The 20617-nt window shown below is 42.8% G+C and overlaps 1 long non-coding RNA gene across 1 annotated transcript in view; it reads right to left on the bottom strand.

Moving 5' to 3' along the window:
- Positions 1–535: 535 nt before the first annotated feature.
- Positions 536–20617, bottom strand: part of LOC112633646 — a 46947-nt gene continuing 26865 nt past the window's right edge. The window contains exons 2-4 of the long non-coding RNA XR_003121562.1: positions 3638–3770; positions 729–873; positions 536–596 (exon numbers count right to left, since the gene is read on the bottom strand). This is a non-coding gene — a long non-coding RNA (uncharacterized LOC112633646). The remainder of the gene's footprint in view (positions 597–728; positions 874–3637; positions 3771–20617) is intronic.

The raw sequence follows: 20617 nt of genomic DNA, 5'->3' as shown, positions 1-20617 counted from the left end.
TCACAACACATGTAACAGTTTTACAATCAGATTCTTTTTAATTGTGAAAATATTAATAAATCAGATCCATAGATCTTGCCTGCTCAGACCTGACTTTGTCTGAGGGGTTGACCAGATGCCCTGCTGATTGATTCCCCAGAGGCTACTTCCTTATCTTTGGTACAAGTTACTGTCCCCTTTTCTCAGCCTGAATGTTCTCTCTGCCAGGCATGCTGGAGGCATTTACATGTTCAGCTCTTTGTTCTCTCCACGGGATTATGTTTTCCCCACATTTCTACCTCATTTTCACGCAGCCTACAGCGTGTGTGTGAAGTGTGTGTTTGGCTCAGGGGATGACAACACACCTGCAGAGGATTCACTGAAGCCTACCTTGGGTGGCACTCAGCTCTTTTCTGGGTGTTTTCTAAAGGCATCCACACTGTCCCGCAGAAATCCAGTTTGCAGCACCATTTCCTCCCCAAGCCCGGTTTTCTGCAGCCTGGACCCTTACCAAGGTGCCAGGATCGAGCTGACCACGAGATGGCAGTCTTTCCTCGCATCAGGGTGGCCGAAGCCTGCATCCCCAGACCTGTGTGCTTCTGAATCCAGCTTCTGTGCTGCCCGAAGCAATTTCAGCAGAGATTATTTACTAAAGAGACCTTCACTAAAGAAGAGAACAGTAGGATTAAATATTAGGAAACAGAAGAACTCGAAGAAGAAAATACAATTTCCCAATGTCACATGCTCACCCATCCTTTTCCTCTTCAACAAAAGTCGTAACAGTTTTGTGTCCATTTGCAGTCTGGGGTAGAATTAGAATTGCCAAGCATCCCAGTGAGGTCTGAATCCACATTCCTTTATTTCTTTGTGCCACTCAAAGCCAGATATTGATGTCTGAAAACAAGATACATAAGCTTCATTATTTAAGTGTCTCTTCCTTAAACAAGACCGCTTTAATACTTAACAAGGTAGGGAAGCTACATAATTTAAAATCTATGCGACAAGAAATAAGAAATTATTTGTAGCGGGCTCCACTTTTACACCCACCAACAAAGAAAGACATTCACAATTTTTTGCCTTCCCAGGGCCCCAAAATACAACACAGGCCTGTTCTCCTGCTCCGGGCAGAAGCCGCAGCTGAAACTGTTCTTTATCAGCTTTTCTTTCTCAATATTTACCAACCAATAAATCTCTTTTCCCCGAAGACAACTGACATTCGAATCCTGTTCATGTGGATGCTTGTTATCCAAATAATATTAAATAAACTGCTTCATTTTCCACTGAAAAAGTATTAAGATGGATTTTTGTTTCTTTGCTGGTCAATATTGAAGAAGAGAGGGGCTGCTCTCATCCATGGGAAGGGCAGCTGCCTGCCTGCAACGAGCACATCTCAATCTCCGAGCCTCCTGCAGAGGTGCCTCCTCTCTGTCCTGTCCTGGGGCCATGAAAGCTCATTGTCAGGCTCCCACAGTCCCTGCTCTGTGGCACCAGCAGGGTCGAGCCTGTCTGTACCATTGTCACGGTCATAACTGAGGACTCCATAGAATGTCGCCAGAGCTGCAGGAGTATTTTGCCCATTTTCCAAAGTGGGATAAGTCAGTCTTTTGAGAAAAATTCCAATTCTGTTGTTCCACAAGCCAATTCCAGCTTCCTTTTTTTATTATTATTATTTTTATTTTTAGACAAGGTCTCACTCCATCACCCAGACTGGAGTGCAGTTGCGTGATCACGTCTCACTACAATCCCAGGTGATCTTCCCACCTCAGCCTCTCAGGTAGCTTGGGATTACAGGCACACACCTCCATGCCCAGCTATTTTTTTATATTTTTTGTAGAGATGGGCTTTCACCATGTTGCCCAGGCTGGTCTTGAACTCCTGGGCTCAAGCAATCCTCCTGCCTCAGCCTCCCGAAGTGCTGGGATTCCAAGCATGAGCCGGGTGCCCAGCTCAACTCCTGCTCTTTCCTGTCAGAAGAGTGTGTGGTACCAATGGTCACAGAGCTGGCCAGAGGGTCAGGAGGGAGGAGGTCTGGGCTAGCTCTTCTGCTGACTTCCTGGGAGGACTAGCAATGAGACTTGCATTTCTGGGCCTCAGTTTCTCCATTCATACAACGAAATGTTGGACCTGACTTTCTTTTAAACCTTCCCGTAATGCTACTTATCAAGGACCTGAAATAAAGGAGGAGGCTTTGGAGCTGGCTTGATCTTAGTGGAAATTAAACATCTGAGTCCCTAAAGAAAATTCTAGGGAAGAAAAAAAGAAAAGCTCTTGAAGATTAATAGTAGCAGATAATATTTACGTGGAGATGTCTCTGTCCTAGGTACCATTCTAAAGGTTTGGTCATATGATTTAATTTAACCCCGACAATACCCCCCTATTCTTATACCCACTTGACACTCAAGGGAGCTGAAGCACTGAGGGATGCATGACTTCCCCAGAGATCACATCGCTTGGAAGGATCGGAAGAATGGGAAGCCAGGTGGTTTGGTTTCAGGGTTCATTCTCTTAACTTCCTAACCCCACAGCTGGCAGCAAGCCCAGGAAACCTCTGAGGGTTGCCGCAGCCTGGTGGGTTGTGGGGTGGAGCTGTAGCTGGAGGCTCTGGCAGTTGGAGTCATGGGCCCTGGCCTTGAGCACTACTCTGTGAGTGCTCTTGTCTCTTTCTCTTATCTTTATTTGGCCTTTACTCAGATAGACATTGCCAGGGGTGATAGTCATGCTCATCAGTGTACCCGGATTTCTGACATGATTTTATTACTACACAAATAAGACATGAGTAATGTTTCCTCATTAAAAAAAAAAAACAAAAAAAAAAAAAAAAACAAAAAAAAACTCCAAGAATTACAAGTAAGGCTAAAAATCCCCTTTGAGCACCACCGCTCTCGGTTTCCTCCTCTCCTACTACAGGAGATACTGTCATTGTTTTGGATGGTGCACTACAAATTATTTTCTATTAGGTATGTACCCTTAGAAAACCTGTGGTCACGCTTTATAGTGTATGAGGTTCTGTTTCCTTCAGCAATGCTATCACGCTGCGTGTATTATCTGGAAATCGCTTTCTCGGTCAACAATGCATCTTGAGACCCTTCCATGTTCCCACTTACAGATATGTCTCTTGCTTTTTACCGCCGGAGAGTATCCCATTGTGTAAATGAATCTGAGTTTATCTGTCCATCCCCCTTTTGATGGCTATTTAGGGCATTTCTAAATTTGTATTTTTCCAGAAATTGCCATAACGTATGTCCTTTCACGTACTGCCTCGTGCATGTGTACAAATATTCCTTTGGTCTAAATGATGAAAGTGAAATTGCTGGGTATCATCATATTGTATTAAACTGGCATAAATGTCATATGAGATTTTTATGAATGCTCCCCCCAAAAATGTTGGGATTTGAAACTCTGTAATAATGCCAAACTGCTATAAGTGGTAACAAAACATGAGCAAGATTTGAGGGCCATGAGATGCAATAATGGTGAGAAACGATATGGGTGATGCCTCTGAATTGTAAGGCTATGCTTTTCCCTTCCACCCAAGAAAGCACAGCAGAATGCAAGACGGGTGAAAATGACATGAATCATGAAAACTCCTAAATGCATTAGAATTGGAAATTATTAAGTAACATACTTGCAAACATGGCCGAGATCTGCTGTGATTTACCTGCAGGGTCTGTCCTTCTGCACAACCCATGCTGCCAACCAGGAGCTATTCTGTCCCACCAACTCAATGAGGCAGCAACCGGTTCTGTACTTGAAGATTCCAAGGGATCCCAGATGACATGTTAGAACAGACACTATCCAAGAAGGAAGGACATATCCATCAGCCATGCTACAAGTGTCATGCCACCATGGAAGCTGATTGCTAGATACTGGGCTGGCATACACAGTATACACACACACACACACACACACACACGCTGAAGCATCCTCAGAATTCCTGCTACTCCAAGGTTCAAACGTCCAAGAAGAATACCATGGGGTGAGGACTGTGTGCTTGGCCAGGCTCTTTGGAGCCTACTTGGTGTCTCTGAAGGACTGGAAATAGAATCTGCTTTTAATTAAGGGACCCCTAATACCAGTCTCTGCCAGAATGCCAGAAGTTACAAATCCACGTGCCCTGTCCACCCTCTCTCCAGTGGAGACTCTTATCTGATCTTAAGATCAACCTCAGGCTAAAAAACAAAGAGTGAACAAAGTCAGTCTGTATGGAACCCTAACATTCTCTCTCTTGGCGCTTCCCCTGCTGAAGACAGCTCACTTCTCTTACTTCTTACACCTGGGTCCCACAGATTTGATGGCTTTTTTCCTTCGCACCTTTCCCATTCCAACCCTGCCTTCCTGAAAATAGCTTCTGTTTGCTCTCTAGACCTGTGCTAGTCAGTGGGTGGTCCTGGGCACCTGAGCTGGTGCGCTGAGGATTTGTGCTGATCTGCAGTGAGATCGGTGGAGATTTGGAGGGCAACCACTTAGTGACTTTGATACCTAATTAAGCAGAGTAACTTTAGGTCTGTTAAATCTAATAATAATTTTAGGCTGGAATTTTAGCGTATATTTTTATTTCATTTTCTTAGTAATTCATTGTTACTGCATTGTATTTTTATTTTTATTGTTTTAGAGACAGAGTCACTCTGTAGCCCAGGCTACAGTGCAGGGTTGCCATCATAGCTCACTGCAGTCTCAAACTCCTGGTCTCAAGTGATCCCCCTCCTTGGCCTCCAAAGCACTGGCATTACAGGAGTAAGCCACCACACTCAGCCTGTTATTGTATTTTATGAAAATGCTCACCTATGGTGGATTGGAAATGCTTTTAAACATGTATTTTTAAGTCAAGATGTCCTCTCTCTGTCTCTTAATTTTCCATGACTTGACTAGCAGGCACATTCAAGTAACTTCATGTATCATGAAGCAGATGGAACAGGTGACTCTCCATTCTAGAGATCCCTGGCTATAAGGGGCTGTCCCCTTTGCTAGTGTGGGAGGTCAGTGTGCCTTGCAGAATGAACCATACGGATTCAAAGACTAATCCCAAATATGCCAGGATTGTCACTTTCATTTCATTAGACTTTCTAAGCCCAAGGAAAGTGTTGTTTATGCTGAATGGCTGTGTTCCCCACACCTGGTAGAAAAGAAGCCAAGTTCATGAAAAGGCAGGACAGCAGGTGGTTCGTATGATCATGTGTTTAGATAAAGCCACCTGCCTGTAAAGAGGCACCTCGGATCCTTTGGATTTTTCCTCTCCAGTGTTCCAAGAGGAGTGCAATTTTTTAAAAGTCCACATGTGAAGACTTTGCCTTTTGAATAAGGCCTCCAAGAGTAACCAAGATTTCCCAAGGTCTGTCTCAGCCCTTAAGGGCAAACGTGATCAAACATTTGCTTGAACTGATGCTCCAATTGTCTGTTGCTGGGTACCAAACCTCCACAAAACTTGGTGGCTTAAGCCAACAGCAAGTTTGTTTGGTTCCCGAAGATGCCATTTGCATAGGGCTCTGTAGAAAGAGTGCATCTCTGCTCTACCAGGCATCAGCTGGGCAGCCCAAAGGCTGGAATGGAGTCATCAGAAAGCCCCTCGATCATGGCTGGTGCCAGCCCTGGGGAGATGCAAACAGCTGGGGCTGGACCAGCAGGGGCTCATCCCTGACCTCAGCATCTCTCTCTGTCCTTGTGTGGTCTCTCCACATGGTCTCTCCAGCACAGCACCTTCAGGACAGTTGGACTTCCCATGTGTGCCAGGCTCCCAAGGCACTTGACCCAAAGAGAGAGCCATGAGGAAACACTACCACCTTCCATGGCATAGCCCCAAGGTCACACATTCTATTCACCAAGGTAGTCAACAAAGTCCTACCCTGGTGCAAGGGGACGGAAACAGACTCCACCTCTTGGTTGAAATGAGGCAAGGTTCTGGAAGAGCATGTGGAACAAAAATACTGATGCAACTGCCTTTAAAAAATACAGTCAATCACCACAGATACACAGCTACAGAAGAAAAATGTGCAAGCAGTTCACTCAGAGTGTCGAGCAAGGCTAGGTGTGCAGGTGCTCAAGTGGCGGTCATCTCTGTTTCTCCAGCTTTGATGCCTGCAGTGGCCCAGATGTAGCTGAGAATCCCCCAACCCCTGTGGTCATGGCAGGCACTTGAAGCCACCTCTTCAAAGAAGAATGAATTGATGGGACCTTTGCTCTTTCCCACACATTCCACATGCATGTCTGGAGTCAGAGTCATTGTCTGTGGCTCTGATACCAAGCCCAGCTAAAGTGTTCCACCCTGATCTGGTGGAGTTATCCAGATCAAGAGCCTCTGCCTCCATGCAGCCCTCCTTGATCCTCCTCCTCTGGCCGCATGCAACATTCCATTTTTTGTGCCACAGCTGGACCCTCCCATAAGCTCCCTACCCGAGTGTGTTAGCACATCAGTGCCCTGAGTCATTGGCTTATGTTCCCCGAAGAGCCCATAAGTCCCTCAAGGCCTGAGGCCACATCAGCTGTTTCTCATATGCCTCACTGTGCCTGGCACAGTGACTAGCACACACGGGCCGTGGACTTTTGACATGTATGACAAGGAAAGAACGGGCGAAATCCCAGAGATTTCAAGCTGTTTGTTTCGTTTCCATAAAGACAAGTTGAAATTTAATTCGGTTTATATTTGCTTCATTGGGAAACCCACTCATATACACACTCTTATATGTAACCTTGATTATGGTGAACATGCATTTGTATGTGAGTGTGTATGTCTGTGTGTAAATGTGTGTATGTATATGTGCATATTTTATGTAAGAATAAGTCTGCAATTGTGTGTGTTAAGGATATAAAAAGTGTGTATGTCTGTATATGTGCTTGTGTGGGTGTGGGGATATTTATGTGCCGAATGTGCACGTTTGTGTGTGTCTGCATTGGTTGTTCATGTGTGCTTGTGTGTAAATGTATGTCTGTATGTCTGTGTGCATATGTATTTATGTTTATGTCTGTGAGTGCATATGTGAATGCATGAATATATGTATGCTTGCATGTGTGTCTACATATGAGCATGTGTATTTGTGTGTGTGTGTTTCTGTCTGAGAGCATGCACAAAACCACTCATCCAAGAGGTTGGCAGTGGGTCTGCAGGCCTGGGCCAGGAGGCGTCCTGCCTTCATTGGCAATTCCTCCAGCATCCCAGGGAAGCCATCCTCACTTCCTCTCTGGGACGAGGAGCTAAGCAGAGGTCAAGTGACTTGCCCCAGACCCCACAGCAAGTCGGTGGCGGCTCTGCGAGGGTCTGATTGCCAGGCTCACGCCCCTCTGCAGGCCGAGCTGCCTCGCTGTGGCATGTTGGCACCCAGCCCAGGCTGCGCCGCCCGGCTCTGAGAGCTCCCATTGTGGCCGAGAAGTGGCCGAGTGCCATGGCCCGGCATCCGCAGGTGACGGCCGAGGGAGGAGTGACTCCCGAGGCAACAGGAAAAGGGCACCCCTCATTTTGTGTGGCTAAAGGGTTGGAAATAACAGACATGTAAAAGAGGGAGGGGGAGAGAGGAAACCAAAGCTAATGAGGAATAAAGAAGACGTGGAGAGGAACACACATGGAGAACGGTGGGAGCCGTGGGCAACGCGGGAGCCCCGCACTCACACAGCAACAGGAAGCAGAGCCAGCCGGAGGCCGCCGGCTCAGGAAACGTTTTGTTTCCTCCTTTAATTGGTGACCCCGCTCAGAGTTGCTGGAAATGGGCACAGCCCGGGAGACTCGAGTGTGGCTGTGGCAAACAATGGGCTGCTGAATGGCCTGGAAAGGCAGCCAAGAGTGGGTGCAGTCCCAGCGCCAGTGGATCTTAGAGTGGCTCTGCTGGGCACAGAAAGAAGGCTCTGAAACTCTCCCGAATTGTGCTCCCAGCTGGGCTCTCCTGGAAAGCCACCTGCACAGAGGTGCCCGTGGATGAGAGAGCTCTCCGTGAGAGATGCCCAAACGCCACTGGAAATAGAGTCACATGAAGAAAACTGCATTCAGCAGAGCATGTCTCATCTAGTGTGGGCAAAGGAGATTTTTTAAAATAAGCTTCCAGGGGTAAGGAATCAGGGTCCCAGGGGTCAAGCTTAGGTAACTACAGGTGGTTAATGAACTTCTACCTAGAGCGTCTGGTGCTGGCTAAGAACTGGCTTTTGTTTGATGGACTGGGGCCTGTGAGTTAGGGACTGGGCACAGTCACCTGGGACAGCCAGGGACCCACCAAGCCACCACCAGCCGCTGCTGCCCAGCACCCCTCCTGGACACCTCTCCTCAAATAAACAAATATTGAAACATCAGCTGAAAGGAACACCAAATTATCTCCCATATCTGGGCTTGGTCAAAATTGCAGGACTTGTTCTAATACCAGGAAAATTAACCCAAAGTAGAAATCTCAAAAAGGAGCAAATTGTAGATAGAGACAGGACATACTATTTGTCTTCCTCTTCTCCTAAGACACCTTGAACATGGAGGAATCAAGGAATGAAAATCTCTTAAGAGCAAAGGATAGCAGTAGGGAAACCAACAAGCAAAGGATGAGAGGTTTCTAAAAAATAACGCTGGGGCCTGAGTGGCCGGAGCGTATTGATGAACAAGCCTGTATGAGGGAAACGGTGGCTCAGCAGGCACAAGAGGGGACCACAGGGAAAGGGCCACCCTGCCAGCAGGACACAGGCTCCGCAGCAAGCAGACCAGGACTGAGCAATTGAGGAAAAGGGACTGCAAAATAGGAGAGGAATTAAAAACCTACTCCCAACCTACTGCACCATTCATTTCTTACACCCTGCCCTACTTTTCCTCCAAGTCTGTGCACAAAGAGGGCAGGCTGCCCACCCAGCTTGTTCCTCTAGCTCCTGGGGAAGAGAAAGACAACGGCAACAACAAAGCTTTCTCTTCTAAATTGAACACGCTTTCTAGGAGTTAGGAGCCAGGACTCCTAGAGTGTGTACCAGCACCCATGGCCATGCCCTCCTCATTCTGGCATTTGGGGGTCCCCGGGCCCAAAACCTCCTTCCCTGCCTCTTCTCCCTAATGTGAAGCCCATCCAGTCAGTTAGCCCTGCCCTCATGCAGGTGCCTCACCCAAACCACACAACTAATAGCAGCAAAAGTGCATACCAGCTACCTAGAAAAATGGATCCATGTCTTCCTTCTTAAAAATGAACACCGAAACAGATCACCAGGAATATGGAGAATACTGACTACTACATGAAGCAGAAGCACCAAACAAACAGAACTAAACAACACCAAAGGAAACAAACACAATTCAGGCAACCAAAGAAGAAATTAAGAAAAAAAAAAAAAACACTCTAATTAATGACCTCAGAAGGATTTGAGATTATATCACATCTACAAAACCAGAATGAAATGCCCTAAAAATTGAACAAAAAATAAGAAAGAGCTCTGGGAAATTAAAAATAGGTTTTCTGGTTTTGAAAATCTGATGTAAATGTTGAGAAATAATGTCAAGGTAATTTTCTAGAATGCAGAGCAAATATACAATGGTCAAAATCATAATAGAGAAGGTACAATGCAGAGAATCAATTCAGGAAAATGATCTGAGCATTAGCAGTTTCAGATGAAATGCAGGAGCACAGGGGTAGTGGAGAGGGGATTATCAAAGACATGCAATAAGAGAAGAAAGGCTGCCAGAGAATTTAATCTGAATCTGCATCTTTAAATGGCCCACAGCATGCCAGCAAAATGAGTGAAAAAGGATTCAGAACTGTGTACATAGTTATGAAATATCAGAATCCCAAGGATATAATGAAAATATAAAATGCTTAAAGACAGAAAACTTAAGGCATATACAAAGGATTGAGGCTCATACTAAGATCAACAATACTGGGTGTTATTAGCCAATGCAGAAAAGTACTCAAGTTTCTATCAGAAAATTAATTTACAACAATTTTATACTCAAATTAATGTATACAAGAATTTTATACCCAACCAAACTATTATTAAATCTAAGATAAAATAAACACACTTTTAATAATTCAAGGACTCAGAAAATAAATCTCCTAATATCTTTCTCACAGAAATTACTTAAGGCTGTGCCACAACAAAAGAAGAATAAAAATTAATAGACTGAAAGAGTCGCATACAAAAAACAGTAGAATGAGCCCTAAAGTGCAGCTAACAGAAATGCAAGAATGAGAGTTGTAAAGTAGGTCTATAAAGCAAAAATCCAAATCAGAACAGAAAATACGTAGGCTCCACAAAGAATATATTCATGAAAGACTGGGATGAAACCAACTGATAGAATCAGTAAGAAGTTTAAAAGTAGCTGTGATGTGGTGACATCTCTACAAGAAAAAAATATGTAGTCGTTTTTCCTTATTCTCAGGGAATATGTTCCAAGAACCCCAGTGGATACCTGAATCCACAGATGATACTAAACACAATGTATACTGTTTCTTCTATACATACCTATAATAAAGCTTAATTTATAAATTAGAAACAGTAAAAGATTGACAACAAAAACTAATAATAAAATAGAAAAAGTATAACTATATATTGTAATAAAAATTAGGTAAGTGTGTTCTCTTTCTTTCTCAAAATATAAAAACAGTTGACTGTGGGTAACTGACTGCAGAAAGCAAAACCTGGGATTAGAGGAGGAGTACTAGGGAAACAAAATTGCACAAGAGAATCAAGCTTCCGCTGTGAAACAGACTACACTGTGACATGATTGTGAGAAGTCAATGGTGGGTAAAAAGGGGACTCTATTTGCCCTTGGTGCTAGAAACATCCTCCTTTGAGTGATGTAGGATTCTTGGCATGGAACTCATGAAGAAGAAAAGGCAAATCCATTTGGCCCTGCAATTCAAGGTAGATAAAAAGGCATAATAATGTACACTTAGTTTATTGGTTTTCAACTTTTAGAACCAACTTACAGGGAAAAAAGAACCCAAGATTATTCAAATGTTATTACAGAATGTAAATGTTAGCAATGTAAACACTGTAAAAGTGAAGACAGAACTAGAAATACATATAGAAAAATAGAGAAAAGGTGGAAAAGAAAGGAGGTGAAATATCTGATCTTAGACTGAAAAAAATCAGAAATACAAACTACCATCAGAGAATACTATAAACACCTCTACGCAAATAAACTAAAAGAAACGGATAAATCTAAAAGAAACATCTAAAAGAAACGGAGAAATTCCTGGACACATACACCCTCCCAAGACTAAACCAGGTAGAAGTCAAATCCCTGAATAGACCGATAACAAGTTCTGAATAGTTCAACCATTGTAGAAGACAGTGTGGCAATTCCTCAAGGATCTAGAGCCAGAAATACGATTTGACCCAGCAATCACATTACTGGGTATATACCCAAAGAAATATAAACCATTTTACTAAAGACACATGCACACATATGTTTATTGCAGCAATATTCACAATAGCAAAGACATGGAACCAACCCAAATGTCCATCAATGATAGACTGGATAAAGAAAATGTGGCACATATACACCATGGAATACTATGCAGCCATAAAAAGAATGAGATCATGTCCTTTGCAGGGACATGGATAAAGCTGGAAACCATCATCCTCAGCAAAATAACACAAGAACAAAAAACCAAATACCAAATGTTCTTACTCATAAGTGGGAGTTGAACAATGAGAACACATGGACACAGGGAGGGGAACAGCACACACTGGGGCCTGTCAGGGGGTGGGGGGCAAGGGAAGGGAGAGCATTAGGACAAATATCTAATCCATGCAGGGCTTAAAACTTAGATGATGGGTTTATAGGTGCAGCAAACCACCATCCCACATGTACACCTGTGTAACAAACCTGCATGTTCTACACATGTATCCCATAACTTAAAGTAAAATAAAATAAAATAAGTATTAGGATATAGTGTCTGTACTTGATGGAACAAGAAATAGAAATCCATATATTTTGCTTAAAATTAACTATAAATTTAAAACTAAATCTTTGTTTGGGCTAACCCAGAAGCAGATTCCAAATTAAGGATTCAGCCGCAGGTGGTTTATTTGGAAGGTGAAGAAAACGTCGGTAGAGGAATAGGGAGGCGGAATAGGGAACGGAAGCAGCCTCAAATGGGCCTGTGATCAAGTCTACCATCCCTGTGGGTGATCGCTGCACAGGTGGGAAGTCAAGTTCAGATCAATAAATGCAGGTGCCGCCAGCTGGAAATCAGGTCAGTGTGCCCCTAAAGTGGTAAGGGCAGTCGGATATGGGTGTGGCATCAACAGTTGCCATGTATGTCTATTGCAAATTAGAAAGGGAGACACATTTCCAAGTAGGCATGTGCCGTGCCATAGTCTAGGACGTATCTAGATAATAGGTGATGCCAAAGCAGAGAAGGGTGAACCTAATGCTTAGAAGAGGGGATAGAGGAGATAAAATGATTCACCCTGAGAAACTAGTTCAGGCTAAGGGATTGGAGGAACAGCTGTTAAAGAAAGGGGGTGAGGTCTAAAGATCTCATGAAGAAGGTGGAAAACTTCAGAGGGGGGCTGACTGAGTTTGTTTAAAGAGCAGCCAGAATGCTGAGGGGAGTGAAAGGGAAATGGAGTCAGAGTGGAGTGGGAAGGGATTGGGGCTGCCTTTCTGTTTCCCCGGAATTAGGGCTACCTTCCTCTTTTCCCAGCAGTAATTCTAATTTGGATTTGCAACCACTTGCAGCCACTTCTGATACTGAAATCCCTACCTCTGGCTAAGAGTAAGCACTCAATCAATATTTGCTGAATGGCTGAATGAATGAATGTGAACCCTGTCAGAGTATAACCAGGTATTTCAACTGCAAAACACCTTCTATGAACTGAAGCTGGTGGCATCTTGTGAGGTGCCTGGTTGAGACATTTTGTTTTACCATAGCCATTCTGCTGTTAATAATAACCACAAACATACAATAAACCCCATGTCTTAGATCTGAGGCAAGGATTGGAGTGTAAGTAGTTACTTGGGAGATGACTTCAAGAAACATGGGTAGGGGAGTGAGAAAATAAGGCAGGGAAGAATGCCAATGAGCAAGTTAGTGCTATGAGCAATGGAGGCACAGTCCTTCCAGCTTGGGAATTTGGGGAGATGGTGTAGAACATGAAGGTGGATTATTGATCCACAAATTCACGTCCATCATGCTTGAGAGCTGCTTCCAACGGATCAACCCTTTCCTTCTCCCCCTGCCCCACTCCACCCAATCCCCACCTCCAGCCCTCCCTACCCACAGTAGAGCTTGCTTCCCAAGCCCCAGGAAGCCCCAGGTGGAGATGTGCATATATGCTTGAGGAGGAAGCCATTGATAGTGAATGCTAAGGGGATATGAATGGGGCACTGACTGCATTTGCTACAGATTACTGAATGCCAGGCACATTGAACAATAAAAAGAAAAAGAAAAGAGCTAACCTGGGTAAAAAACTGAATGAAGGCCAATATACCAAGAATATAATGAACAAGAGGGAGAATGGTAAGATTAAGCCAGGAAAGTGGTAAGAATCAGGGAGGGCCCTGTCAGCCAAGTGTATTAATTGGGATTGGCTACTCTATGCCAACCAGTAAAAATTGGGAGGAAGAAAAAAGAACACAGATATCAGGGAATAGAAAAAATCTTGGAGTCATAGTGGACCCTAAGCTCAATAAAAGTTATAAAGAAAGCATGTGAGGATGATGCCCTTAGGAGCACCTGCACATGTATGAAATGTGGGGGTCAAGGATCAGCCCTTTTGTGTTAAGCAGGCTTGATTGAACTCTAATTGTGTCTAGATTTAGTCTTCTCACCTTAAAGTGTGTGTGGAAAAAACAGTTGAGGAGATTTGGCAAAGAGCAATAAAGAAAGTTGAGTTTGCATAACAAGCCCAGAAAAAGAAAGACAAAATAGCTATCTACAAGCTTATCGATGTTTATTATGAAAGGAACCCCAGCCAGAGGTTGCTTCATTCACAGGAGAGATGGTGAATAGAACCCTGAAGTCTGATTAATCAGAATCTGTCCTCAGAATCCCCATGATGCAGTCCATGCCACCTTGATCATCATCTCGGTGTTCAGGGTTCCCCTGCATTGGTCCAGGGTACATTACTGGACCAACAATTCAGTTCAAACTTCCTTCAGCTTCCCCATGGAGTCATGGGAGATTTTTAGGGGCTTCCCTGCCCCTAGAAGAATAAGTTGCAGCTCCTCCCCTCTAAAAGCTCTGATAGCAGGAGAAAATATCACGTTTGAGTAGTTTGCATGTTTGCCAATCTAAAGATGAGGAACATGGAACCCTTTCTGTTTTTATAATTCCATGAGCACTAAACTGTAGTCATGAGTCAGAATCCTACATTTTTCATTAAGGGTCTATAGAGAAATCTCCAAAAAGATTTCTGTCTTCTGACTTTTTCAGTCCAAATATCTTCATCCGTGGTCAGGAGGGAAGAATGCAGTTTAAACAATGAGAATAATATTAGTAATAATAATCGCTGTGAGCTTTCACCAAGTACGACTAAACGGCAGATGCTGTGCTGCACGTCTGTTCCCACATATCTACTGTGGCATAAATAAACCACTCAAAAATGTAGTGGCTTTTAAAAAACATCATTTATTTAATTTATGAATCTGGCATGTCAACCTGGACCAGTGGGGAACATCATCTTTGCTTCATGTGGTGTCAACTGGGGAAGCTCAAATGGAGTCTAGGAGTTCATTTCCAGGATTGTTCAGTCTGTGGCTGGTGAATTGGTGCTGGCTGAGAGCTCAAGCAGGGTAGGGGGCCAGGATTCTCAGTTTCTTTCTTTTCTTTTCTTTTCTTTTCTTTTTTTTTTTTTAAGACAGAGTCTTGCTCTTGTCGCCCAGGCTGGAGTGCAATGGCATGATCTCAACTCACTGCAACCTCTGCCTTCTGGGTTCAAGAGATTCTCCCGCCTCAGCTTCCTGAGTAGCTGGGATTACAGGTGCTTGCCACATTTTGTATTTTTAGTAGAGACAGGGTTTAGTAGAAACCTGAGTTTCTACTAAACCCTGTCTCTACTAAAAATTCCACGTTGGCCAGGCTGGTCTCGAACTCCTGACCTTGTGATCAGCCTGCCTTGGACTCCCAAAGTGCTGGGATTACAGGCATAAGCCACCACACCTGGTTTCTCAGTTTCTTTCTATGTGGGCCTCTCCATGAGCTGCTTGGGCTTCCTCACAATATGGTGGCTGGTTTCAAAAGCAAACACGACAAGAGGACAAGGTAAGAACTGTATCATCTTTTATGACCTAGCCATAGATGTCACATAGTGCCATGTCCACCATACATGCAAGTTCAGATTTAAGATGGTGGAACACAAAGCTCATCTCTTGATGGGAACAGTATCAAAATCACATTGTAAGGCAAACATGGGGATTGAAAATATTGTTGTGGCCATTTTTAGAAAACACAAATTTCCACAGAGGCATTATTCCATTTGATTCTCATGGCATCCCTGTTAGGCAGATAGTGTTAGCCTTCCCTTTACCAATGAAGAGACAAAGAACTTTTGTTACTTGCCACTGATCAAAGCACTATCATGTGAAGACCTAATCCCAATTCTCCGTGGCCCCCAATCCTTCCTCCTTAAATGCTATTCTATGCCATCTTCCACAAAACAGTTACAACTTCTGACTTGGAGCAGTGGAATTAGAGCCAACTCTGTCACTTAGCTTTGTGATTTTGAGTCAATTCTCCACATGTCTTTGGTTCTCAATTGCCTTTTATATAAAATAGGAGCTAAGAATACCCTTGTTAATAACTCTCTAAGTCTGTTTCATGATTAGATGAGATAACACAAGTAAAGAGTGATGCATAGCCTAATAGGTGATCTTAAATATTTGGAGATATTAAATCTCATGTAGTTAGTATTACTTACCATTCAGTAGAACTCTTAGAGTGACCACCATTCTGATGATTTCAGTTAGTACCCATCTGTATCAGTTAGGTTGACATTGGACTTTTAGTCAGAGACACAAAATATTAGTGGTTCAAAGAGATGAGCTGTTTGTTATCACTCACATTAAGGTTTGGAGATATTCCATGGCTGATTTGAAGGTTCCCCCGTATCATCAATCCCAGGTTACTGCTCTTTTTTTTTTTTTCTGCCATCTGTAGACTACAGCCTCCATTTTCAAGTCATCTCATGGTCACAAGATGGCTTCTGAAGCCATCCACTATATCCAAGTCCATGAACAGAAAAAGGAGAAAGGGGCAAGAACGAAAAGGTAACTCCCAGTTGAATAATCCCTTTAGTGATCTTTCCTCAGAAGTTCCACCCAGTAACTCCTACTCATGTCACATTGGCCTACTTTCTTCTCAAGGGAGGTTGGAAAACATAGTTTTCCAGGTGGATTCATTGTTGTAGAGATTCTATTAGTAAACAGGGGACCATGATAGTGGACATTGTAGGTGACGTGTCAGCTACAATAGCCTGTCACTACTCTGTCCTCCTTAAGTGTTGTCCTACTCTACCCTATCCTGCTCCACTTTTGCATTAAAAATAACTCCAAAAACTAGTGGCTTAAAGCAAGATTTATTTTTCTCACAAATCTGCATTTGGGGCAGTGTTTGGTGGGGATGTCTCATCTCTGCTGCATACCGTATCAGCTGGGGTAGTTCAGTGGACCACTGGAGGATGGACTCACTAACATGCTTGTTAGCTGAGATCCCAGCTAGGTCGAAGGCTGAGCTCCTTGGCTCCCCTCTATGGAGGCCTCTCTATGGGGCCTAGGCTTCTTTACAACATGGTGGCTGGGTTCTAAGGACAAGGATCATGAGAGAGAGCCAGGCAAAAGTTGTATAACCTTTTACTTCCCAGCCTTGAAAGCTGCATAGCACCTTTCTCACTATGCTTAATTCATTGAGGCCATTGCAAAGGCCCACCTGAGGGGATGAAAATGCTACTTCTTGATGGGGGAGTGGCACAGTGCTGAAAGAGCATGTGAAATGGAAAATATTGTTGCAGTCATTTTTAGAAAATAACATTTTCTGTGATTTAAAAAAATCAAAATGACAAATACAGTTTTCTCCTACACTAGGCCATATCATCTCGAGATTTCAATCAAAGAAACACCCCTCCAACATGACAATTTAATACCATCCTGAGATTCATTTAAATTTGAAGCTAACAATTCCACTGGAAATCATGCTTGTCCTTAGATGGGCTCTAGTTTGAAATTCGCTGAGATATGGCCTAATTTACAATCAAAACTCATGAAACAAGTGATATGAGATCAAATTCTCAACAGCTACATGCAAGTGGTAGTCTTCCTAGGATAGCATAGTGTAGGATTGAGCTAGGATAGAAAAGTGAAAGGTTTATGTGGACAAACAAAAATGCCCAGTGACCAAGAACCATTTACCTTCTTCATCAACCCACTGAGAAAATTTTCCAAAAGCCCTCAGATTAGAGCATGTCCTACAACCACTAAATTGAATTTGATTCAACTGGTTGGAAAGGCAAGCATCAAAAATTCTCTAGCTAAGTTCAATAATTTTTAGCAAAAGCATGACCTTCAAATGTTGTTGGACATACTCTGCAGTAAGAAATGAGATTTATATCACAATGCAATACACATATGCTTTTAATATGATATAAAACAATTTTATAAAATAATTTTTACACTTACCATATATAACAACCCTCATATTTTCTATTTTGTTCTAGTCTGTTCAATTTCATTAGTTAAAAAATCAAAACTGCCCATAATCCAATGAACTGATTTCACAGCCTACTAATGAATTATGGAAATCACTTGAAAAATACTGAGCTAAGCTAGGCATGGTAGCTCACACCTGCAGTCCCAGCTACTCAGGAGGCTGAATTGGTGAAACTGGCCCAATTGTCCCGTAGAATTGATGTTCACTGGGTTTTTGTTGTTGTTGTTGTTTTGCTTTGTTTTGTTTTTTGGATAAACATAGAAATAGACTTTCTTGGTCTTAAAGCTTGAAACACGTTTGTCTTATCTGAGTTCCTTCCTCAGAAAATCAATGGTCAGACTTCCCAGATGGTATCAAGGAACTGAAACTCACCAGATCACTGCATCTAGACAATGAGACACCAGACCCCTCACCCATCATGATTGCCTAACTGACCACCTGCTTCCTGTAGACCAACTCTTCTTTCTTACCCCTCCATAATTCCTGTTTTCCCACACTTAGTTACATTCTTACCCTATGGTATAAACCCCCAATTGTAGTTGGTCAGTGAGATAGATTTGAAACTGAGCTCCCATCTCCTTGGCTGAAGCACCTGATTAAAGCCTTCTTCCTTGGCAATACTCATTGTCTCAGCAATTGGCTTTCTGTGCAGCAAGCACCAGCACCTAGAACAAACCCCTGGTGTTTTGGTAACAGCAGGAGGATAACCTGAGTCCAGGAGTGAAAGACAAGCCTGGGCAACAAAGAAAAACCCTGTTTCTGAAGAAAGAAAAGAAAAAAAGAAAGAGAGAAAGAGAGAGAGAGAGGAAGGAAGGAAGGAAGGAAGGAAGGAAGGAAGGAAGGAAGGAAGGAAGGAAGGAAGGAAGGAAGGAAGACATTTCGAGCTGTTTTGTTTCTTATTACACCAAACTAAGCCTCACTGCCCACTTGGATTTCACCAATTCTTAGTAAATGGTGCACCCATACAATGAAGACAAGTCACACAATGATTAAAGCAGTAGAATTTTAACAATAGTTTGCTCTGCCCAAATGCAAAGTATATGTATACTTTTTTCTTTTTTCTGGTCATAAAACATAGGGAACTTCCAGTTAATCCTGGAAGGTTAAACAAAAGTATTTATCAGTGCTCCTTCCTCAAACCCTTCTAAAATGATTTAAAGTGGGGTGGGGTGGGGCAGGAAGGATTAAAAAGAGACAAGGAGAATGGGAGAGTAGATTGCAGCAACAAAATTTGGAGAGGTCGTAGCGAGCAGATGAAGGAGTTGCAACAAATAATAGACTTACTTATGCACACCTGAGAAAGATAACTGTAACCTGGTCATGGGAGTGCCCAGAAGCAAAACCTAAGAACCCATGAAGTCTACAATTCTGGAGGCACCTACTCCAGAGAATGGGAGCCCAGCTGGGCCTGAATTGAACATAGGGGAATTGGATGCAAACCTATGGAGGAAGACACACTTCCAGAGAGCTGCATCTCCCTCACTGTGTTAGAAGACTGAGCTTGACTCTCCTGAAGGTAAAGTAGAACGTTTCTGGCCTGGGAGATATCAGGCACATGGGAGGACAGGTGTCCGTACTACAAATAGTTCATTCTGTGGAATTTCCACACTGAGTATTGGAACCCTCAAACCTATTTACCCCCACACTCACTGGTCAATAAATATACTGCCCAAAAGAAAATGAGAAGACTATTCTCTGGGAAATTTGACCAACACAAGAGAAAGGACCTAGATCCTGACATCAAGAGTTCTCCTACGATGACCTGAAAAGATTACTACACAGTGGAACCCATAAGTGACAAGCCTCAACTATATGCACAAAATTTCCAATCTGCTTTTCAGTGCTCCACTTTTAAATTTGAGCAGACAGCTAAGGATCCCCAGACTTATAAGAAAAGCTCTAGCATGAAGTAGATCCCCCATAAGAAAAAACAGAAAAAAAGTAAATTAGAGGAAACAGAGCCCATGTAGAAAGACAAAAATTATACCAAAAAAGGGTCATTAATATTTTCAGAAAAATCAAAAGAAGCTATTATATCAATGAATCTAAAACAATATTCTGTAGAAAGGGAACAGTCAGAGAACAAAAAACGAGCTCTTAAGAATTGAAAGATATGCTAGCATGGTGGTGCATGCCTGTAGTCCCAGCTACTGCGGAGACTGAGGCCGGGAGACCACCTGAGGCCGAGAGTCCAAGGCTGCAGTGCACTGTGTGATCAAACCTGTGAATAGCCTCTGCACTCCACCTGGGTAGTGCTCCACCTGGGTAGCGCTCCACCTGGGTAGCATAGTAAGCCTCTGTCTCTTAAAAGAATAATTAAAAATATGATAGTAGAAAAAAAACTCAGCAGAAGTTTGGGAAGTATAGTTAACAAAAGCTCATTTAAAAAAAAAAATAAGAGACATAGAATTTAAACTTTAAAATACCTTTAAAATTAGAAGATCAGTCCAGGAGGGTCAATAATCACCAATGAAAGTTCAAGAGTGAAAACATAGAGAGGAGAATATTCTTTTTTCAAGTAAATAAATAACTCAATAAGGTTTACCAGAACTGAAAGACATGAGTCTCCAGGTTGCAATCCCCTATCAAATATTCTTCAAAATAGGTGAAAATAGATTTATACCAAGGCTTATTATTTGGTAATTTTAGAGTATTGGAAACAAAGAGAAGACTCTAAACATTTCCATAAAGAAAATAAAATTGTGTACACAAAGGATTAAGAATCAAAATGTTTTTGGACTTCTCAACACCACCACCAAAGCTAGAAAAAAAGTGTTTCCAACCTGAAATTCTGTATTCAGCAAGCTGTCAACAAGCACAAGGATAAAATAAAGACATTTTCCAACTTTTCAGGCCAAACTTTTGGGTCTCTTTTAGGCGCCCTTTTGCAGAAAGCAACTTGAGAGGTGCTTCCCCATGTGGATTTTACCAGTTCCTGGTGAATGGTGCACCCACAAAATGCAGACAAGGCACAGAATAATTCAAGTAGTGAAATTTGAAAATATAGGTTTCTCTACCCTAATAGAAAAAAAATCTTTATTTTTTTT

This window comes from Theropithecus gelada, chromosome 10, assembly GCF_003255815.1.
Source record: "Theropithecus gelada isolate Dixy chromosome 10, Tgel_1.0, whole genome shotgun sequence".
NCBI classification, from domain to species: Eukaryota; Metazoa; Chordata; class Mammalia; order Primates; family Cercopithecidae; genus Theropithecus; species Theropithecus gelada.
This window is presented reverse-complemented; position numbering and strand designations above follow the sequence as displayed.